The sequence below is a fragment of the Apteryx rowi genome, unplaced genomic scaffold (genome assembly GCF_003343035.1).
Source record: "Apteryx rowi isolate R43461 unplaced genomic scaffold, aptRow1 scaffold_17, whole genome shotgun sequence".
Taxonomy (NCBI): domain Eukaryota; kingdom Metazoa; phylum Chordata; class Aves; order Apterygiformes; family Apterygidae; genus Apteryx; species Apteryx rowi.
The window spans coordinates 4,727,362-4,735,576 of NW_020447974.1; the positions used below are offsets into that span (position 1 = coordinate 4,727,362).

General features: G+C 39.4%; 1 protein-coding gene across 1 annotated transcript in view; it reads right to left on the reverse strand.

The window, feature by feature from the left end:
• Positions 1-7,404, reverse strand: part of IL16 (interleukin 16) — a 48,494-nt gene extending 41,090 nt beyond the window's left edge. Inside the window, exon 1 of the mRNA XM_026060539.1 lies at positions 7,273-7,404. The gene's annotated coding sequence lies outside the window, so the exon portion shown is untranslated. The remainder of the gene's footprint in view (positions 1-7,272) is intronic.
• Between the last annotated feature and the right edge of the window lie 811 nt (positions 7,405-8,215).

Here is an 8,215-nt window from a genome sequence, read left to right on the forward strand (position 1 = left end):
AGAACCTCTGCTGTGCCTGCCGTGTTTTAGTAATGGTATGCTTTGATATTGGATCTTGTGGTCAATCTTCATTACTTAGCTCAAAGACATCATACCAGAAAAAGGGCACTGATCACTGATCAGAGGCTGGAATTTTGTATGAAAAGATTGAAATGGTATGGACTCTCCTTTACAGAAAGGAGCTGCCTTGATAGAGGTTTATGAAATAATAGGCAATATAAGGAAAATCAGCTGGGTTCCCTTACTGTCTTTTTGTGAAAGGAACAGGAAAAGAAGAATGTAGCAGAACCAAAAGAGTTCAAACAAATAAAAGGAAATACAATCTACAGCATAATTAATGTGTGGAACAAGAAGAGAGCAGAAATCATGAGCCCTTTGAAGTTAGCTATTTTGCCTTTGATTTCAGTGGGACACAGATTTCACCCCAAGAGGCAAGTAGATGAAAACAGTATCTGCAGTTAGAGGGAATAACATATTTAAGGGGCAGCAACTCTTGCTTCAGAATAAAAGTAAAACTCTACCATTCACAGCGAGGGTGGTACATCTGTCCTGGGATGGGGTCATAGTTACCCCTTAATGGAGACCCTTTTCTGACATGCGGAATTAGTCTCTATTGGAGGTGGGGAATAGACATAGAGTAGTCATTGGACTATTTTTTTATAACAGTTCTTCTCTTTTGCCTGACTAAAAGCAGGATGTGTCTGGAACCATAGCAGATACAGGAAGTGATTCCTCTTTCCCCCAAATTATTTTCCAAATCCAAAGGTAGGTTCTGGAGCACAAATATGCAGACTATTCAGCACTAAATGTTTTGCCTGTTGCTACTAGTGATAACCTTTCCCCAAAAAAGGAGCATATAAACTTAAACACAACATTAGCACTGGGCAAAGCAAATCTAAGTAATGGTGGAACTTAGCTCCAGGTCTGATCTCCACCCAACTCAAAATACTCCATGGGTTAATAAGAGAGCGAGCCAATAGTTTGAGATATTCTCATTCTTGTCCTGTCCTTACAGGGCTCAGCAAGCCAATGAAGTAGTTGTGCCTTAAACACAGTGACAATTTTCACATGTTCCCATATTCCAGACAACAAGTTATGTTGCAGAGGACAGTCATCCCCTCATGGCTGCTAAGCCAGGACTGGATTAGTCATCTGTGTCTTGAGTTTTGCAGCTGTCACTCTGCCCTTCCATCCATCAAAACATAGCAACATAGGAATTGGCACACTGAGTCGCAGTGTAAACACAGTTCAGTATCCTTCTCTAGCAATGGCCAATGGCTATTGCTTCAAGGAATTACCTTGCAAAAAAGCAATTAAGATAGAACTTGCTTTCAGGAAGAGTTTCCTCCCAGGATCTTCCTGGTTAGAGTAGGCTGGCACTCTGAGGTTTTGTATGTATTCCAAAGTTGTTGAGGCTTTTTACATTATGATTGGATAGTCTTGTTTTTAGCAGAAGCTGCAAACTGCCCATAATGGATAAGTATTGCATTATGTCAAATTAGGTAAATCTCTTTCTGATTCCTTTCGTCACTTAGTACTTAGCTTCTGCAAGGAAGCATGAAGAATGTTTTTTTCTTCTAAGGATGAAATGAATCCTGTGTAATGTAACTGTAATTCATCCTTTTCTGTCTCCCATTAAGTTTTTGATTTCAAGAGTATCCAGAGGCAATGAGTTTCATGTGTTATATGAAAATGTACTTGCTTGTAATTGTTTTAAATTTGCTGCCTCTAAAATTTGTTCAGTTGTTGTACTAAGAAAAATATCCTGATCTTCAAGTCTTTGTAGAGTCCTTTTGTCATTGATCTCTGTACATTGATCACTCTATCACCCTCTATTCCCTACCTACTTTTAACTTTTCTTCTGTCTCTTCCTGTGTCTCAGCTTCATGCTTTTTTTCATATTCTTGGATGCCCTCTCTTTTCTTCAGGTCCTTTTTTAAAAATCCACATCCTTTTGTGAACTTTTTTACCTGACTCTTTTATAATGGTATCTAGCTCTGCAGCCTTTTAGACTGTTTCTCAGTGAATTGCCTTCCTATAAGTTAATGCAAGTTCCTAGAGCTTGTCTTCCCAAATATGTTGTTTGTGTTGCATGATGTGCACTCACACTCTGCGTGATTACTGACCTTATTCCGGTGTCTCTGCTTGTTGTTATTGTATACATACAGTGTTTTGGGTGCAAAAAAGTAGCATATGTGATCTACATAAATACTGCCTTAGGAGCAAGTGTGATTGAAAAAATACAGCAGTGGCAGTGTGAAGAGTGTCGCTGTGTGTAGTCATGGTGTGGTACGTGAAGGACAGCAAGAATGATGCTCTTTTAACAAAGTGTTTCTAGTTGTTTATTATTTTAATATTTTTGTACTGTGCCTATAGACCATGTGTAAGTGATTATGCTGGGCTTAGAGAAACACTACAGAATATTTGTGTCTGAACTATGAAGTTGCTAAATATCTGGGTACTGGAGGTGAGGTCCATCAATTTTTCAAAGCAATTAACCAATATAAAGTTTATAACTTACTGCAGCACCAGAGTAGTAAAAAAATCACATGAGCTCTCCTGTATGGTGTCATTCTGATTTTAAACAAATATTTTAAAAAGTTATGACTTTACCTCTTTATTCCACGTTTCCWGTCACATAATGTTCCTTTTTCATCTGACTTTGCATTCCTCTTGATTTATATTCCCCTGAACTGTAGGCTGAAATAAGGGGCCCTTTAGGTTGAATGAAAGGGGAATTATCAATTGCCAAAATTATGATTTATCAGGGAAAAAAAATAAAGGGCAAAAGAAAAACTAGCTTACTCTGCATACAAAAATCACATGAAAATTTTCTCTGTATTTTTTTAATGACTTTAGTATAAAAGGGGCATTTAGATCTACTGGTTTTACGTTTTACTGTGAGTTCAGGGTTGGATTCTATCATATTCCTTGCTGCTGCATAGTCCTTTACTCCTCGAACAGACTGATATTAATGTGTGGAAGTACTGAAAAGGTGAATATATTTAGTCCATCTGACTAGTGGCAGAATTTGTTCCATATTTTAGACTCTCAGACACCACTTTGTGAGGCCTGATCTCGGTCTCACTGAGGTCAGTGGCATGTTAACCTTTAGCATCTCACAGGTAGCGTGCATGATTCCATATCGGTTGCTGGGTTTGTTTGGTTTGTTTGTTTATTTATTTATTTATTTATTTAGCATTGCCCATGTTTGGTGAGGAATTAGGCAATATCTCCCTCTTACATAGCTATGCCTGAATAAGATAAATTTACTGCATTTTTAGGAACAGTTGTCATTTCAGCTGCAAGGCTTTAGTAGCAGCTACTTCTGAGTATCTGTCATTCCAGGTGCCTGGCAGAGGCAAAGCTACTTAATTGAGCTGCTGCTTCTCTGCGCTAAATGAGTTTTGAAGACCCTTCACATTTCTGCTGCTTTACTTTATCTCAAGTCTGTGACAAGCAGAATGAAATTGAATGGATGGATTTTATTTGTGGTGTTGAAGATAACAGGGTAAAGCTCCAATGGCAGCTGTCTTGCTCTTAACTTCTACAATGCTGTAGCTTCTAAACTAACCTGTTTCATCATGCTTACCACGTATGTTGCTCACTAACATTATAGTTAACAGCAAGGTGAGACAAGATTAGCTTACAGTTTCCTCTTGGGTAAAACGGTATTGTCTGTCACCTAAACAGCTCGCAGGGAAGATGCAGAGCGCAATGCCTCTGGTGCTTCATGGCATCCAACGACATCCCACCTGGAGGTGTGACAGACTGTGCTGGAGTCAGCTGTAGCATCTGGGAGCTGGCTTTTCTCCCAAGTTTTGAGATCAGCTCACAGATTCACAGCAGTATCTAATGTTAAATAGCTCAGGGTTAGTGACAGGGAGAACTTAGCTGAGGGTTCCTGACCTTGGATTCTTTCTTTCTGCAGAATCAGAGATTTTAAGCCCAGAAGAGACGGTTCTAATTAGCTAGTGTGACTGACCTGACAAAGGGAAAATGTTAACCTGTAATTCCTGTACTGATGGCAATAAATTCTGCTCCAGGTAAAGTGTTTCTGTTAAAATAAGCATCAAATCTGAATGTAAAGACATTATTCCTCCAGTCCCGAATAACTTGCTCTGTCCTCAGATAGATTGTTCCACTGGTTAGTTACCATTGCTTTTAAACATTCCTATGTCCTGATACTCATTCGCATTTATTTCTATATTTGTCCAAAAGAGCCTTAGACTGTTATGGCATAGTAAGGGCCCCTGATCACTTCCCCAGCATTTTTGTGAAGATTAATAAGGGGGGGAAGGGTGTCATAAAACTTTATTGCATGACCTGATATTTGATAGGTTTTGTATTTTTGTGATGACCTCAGTTTAAACATTGCAAAAATAACTGTTATTTCTACAGTACCTGTTGTCCAAGGCTACCAGACAGTAATTAACTGAGCGCCAGAGCATTAGGAAATGGAAGGGATGCCTTAATCCATACAGCGCACACAAGAAGGTACAACTCAGATCACAGGTGCTATATTTATATTGCAACTGATGGAGGGGACAAGAGCAGCTGTAAGATCAGATTGTGCCAGAGCTTGTCTACCTCCTGACCACAAGGCTGTCTTTTGAGTAGGCCATCTGGAAAGGGTGTCTGGGTATTAACAAAATGCTGGTATGTCTGGGAGTATGTAAAACAGCATGTTAAGGCTTACGCCATGTTATGTGCTCTAGTCAGTATGCTCCAGCAATGTCACAGCAGGCCTGTCCTGAGGGCACCCACAGCACACCAGACACTAGAGTAGAGATGTGCTCAGAGAGGTCACATTTTCAAGTGTCTGTTACTCATGGATGCCCTTTTTTTGAGTAGGAATCCAGAGAAGATCTCCAGAAGAATCAGTAACTAAATCCGTTGTCTTAGGTTGGACTTCCCAAAAGAAACAGCCTCTTCTGGAATTTTAGTTCCAAGTGATGGTTCAAAATCATGTTCTAAGCCAACCACACAACCAGCATCATAACCCAGGATTTCCAGCCTGGTTTTCTTTGCTTTTTCTTCAGCAGCTTTTAAGCTGATTATAAATTTTGTCTTTTAATTCATGGAGTGAATCTTGAAAAGCTTGATTCAAACATCCCAGAGATAAGAATACCCAGACTTTTGGGGGTTGCATACAAGCGCAGGAGCTTTAAAACTATTTTTTCCCTATTCTTGGCCAAAACAACTGCAAATGCAGCAGTTCATAAAAAATGGGCGGAAGAAAAAAGTGTTAAGGATTTGACAACATCAATTTAGGTTCACTGTTAATTTTGGGCAATGGCTTACCTATAACTGAACGTTGTCAGCCACATCTAATACACACCACTCAGACTATAAGGCAGTAGCCATCTGCCCTAGCCTATTTTTGGACAGAGCACTGTACTACAAGCCTGGAGGACTTCCAGCTCTGATAATGACCTCTTGCTTTGACCTTAGATAAGTTTATTTTCCTCCCCTGAATCACTTTCCTCATCAATGAAAATGAACTGATGGCTCACACTTTTTTGCAATGTGTAGGGATTTCTCTGATGAAAAGTACTACAAGGCACTGTTTTAATGGACCAGAGAACAAAGTTAACTGCTCTTAGAAAACAGTAGGCATTTGCTTGTGTCATTAACTCTGTCCTACATCAACACATCTCATGTTATGCAGAATACATCACATACCAGGTTTAATCCATATGTTAATTCTAGGAACATTGTAGCAGAAAAGCATGTAAGTTATTTTACACTCTAGAGTAGGTTTTATGCTGTAATATAGCCAGCATAATATAGTTACGTTATAAAAACACTAGGCAAGTAAAAGCAGCAGATCACATCCTTGGTGATCCCTTATAACGAAGAGCTGTGAAAGTGATGAAAAGAGGCCATGGCCTGTCGGTTCAGTGCCCCAGCATAAATTTCAGCAATGTGACAGCCCCGCAGCCCTATGTCATCTGCTCACAGCCGCGGGAGGGGGCGGCGGGCGGCGCGTTGGTCCCACCTCTGCYGCGGCAGCGATGGCCCTGCCGCCCGGGTGCTCCTGCGCCGGCTGCCTCTCCCGAGGGGCTCCTCGCCTGGAGGCGTTCGCTCGGCGCGGAGCACGCCAGCTCCGCAGCAAGGCTACGCAGCCGCGATGGGCAATGCGTCATTAATAGATATATGTTATACTAGCCCGCGTGCTTCTTCTGTAGGCTCGTACTGTATGAATCAGTTGCTAATGAGGCTCATAACAAAGGGCTCTATTAAGCGAACACTGCATTAATAATGCTGGCAAGATTCCGAGTCTACAGATGGTATTTATAGTATATGACTAAACAAATATGTATTCCCTCTGAGGCTGAGATTCTGGTCCAATTTACTGATTTCCTGTATAGGCTAGTTCATACACAGATTCAAGTAAATAGTGCGTTTGGTCATCTTGCTTGGAACTGTGCTCTGAACTGGTGATGGATAATCATGTTAATGTTTACTTTTAAATTGTTTTGGAAATGTGTATGTGTTTTCAGAGGTTAGATACTCCCCCTATCCAGTTCTCACGGAGAAATATATTTTTATGCATTGCTTCTTTAAATGAAAATAAAGTATTTAAAGAATATAGCCTGCAGTTACACAGCAGGGTTGAAATGAACAGAAAAGTTAGAAACAATTTGGGAAGAAAATGGACTTAGAAAAAGCAAAAAAAACCAACCAAACAAACAAAACATATCTTCTCCTCTACATCCTGTTTTGAAATTAGTTCCTTTTTCTTATTTATGAAGATTAATTAGCAGTGAGAGAGATTTTGTAGATTTAAAAATGCATTTGAGTAATGAATCATTTAATTAATGCTTTTGTTTCTTTTCTGTCTCTTAGAATATTACAGGTTTAGAGGGGCCTTCAAAACTGAAGAAAGCTACAATCTCACAAAAGTTCCTGGTACACTCTGCTTTTATATATGTTCTTCCAGGAGGAATCTTGTCCATCAAAGTGAAAGTGTCCTAGATTAAGGTACTTTCATGCACAGTATCTCTGCTTTAAGTCATAAGACTGATAATCAAACAACGATAATTATTTCAAATTTCCCATATCATTTAAAAACAAGATATTTATGACACTGAATACATGGGCAAAAGCATAAAGTTTATATTGTAAACACCCTGGTTTTACCTTTTATCTGTTTACTCTTCTCATTTAGTTTCTTAAATACAAACAGTTTGAAAATGATACCTATTTACATATGAAAACTGCTGACAGTATGATGCCCAAATAATATGATATAAAAGTATCACTTACCATTGCCAAGTATCTTCTTCTTTAAATTCATTATCGTGAATTCGGGGACATGAAACATACAGCAGAGTCACTTCCCAGTGTGTTAAGTACTTGACAAAATAATAAAAGCACTGTAACTCCTCAGTGTTTGGATATTTGACTGTAACTCCTAAGCATGCAAAGTGACTACTCAATGTAACATTTTTTCCTCAGCAGAAAATGCCTTTGCTATTTGCCAGCAAATCTTTAATGCTTTAGATTGGGTATTTCCAACTACCGCCCTACTTGCTAGGCAGATGTGTATAAAAGAGATGTTATTTCACTGAATCAACCACTGAGATCGTAACCCTTTTCCTGTACCACAAACAGAAATGTAAAACCTCAAACTTTCCTTTTGGACTTTTACTGACTTGTGTCTGTTGTAAGAAAGCAAAACACAACTAGTCCAAGGGCTAATATATGGAAAATGTGTTAAAATGTTTTAGATCATCTCATTGCTTCTAATTCCTGCCACTCATTGGTTAACTGGCTCTTTCTGTGTTTATGTAGTTGCATGGTACAAATACAACACCTAAACTCCATGCCCAAAGTTGAAATGATTCATTTATTACTTCTTGCTCAAAAAAAAAAAAGAAAGAAAGAAAGAAAACACAGTGTGCTCATTTAACCCAAGTGAGTGAAAACGCCTTTCATAAGGTCTGCAAGGGCTTTGGGAGGTTGTTCTTTAGTGAATAAAGCCTGTGTAGTGGAGGGCAGAGTTTTGTCTGAGGATGGCACAAATCAAACTAAAGCAAACAGAAAGGAACTTGGGACCCTTCTGCTCTGGGAAAAGAAGATAAAAGTGATGATAGTAAAGGAGGTGCAGATATTGTTCATGCCAGATCACTTCTGAGAGGGATTCGTTCCCCTGGGGAAAGGAGTGGAGGGAGAAGGGCAGGAGGGAGGAGGAGTGCTCCTCCCTGCC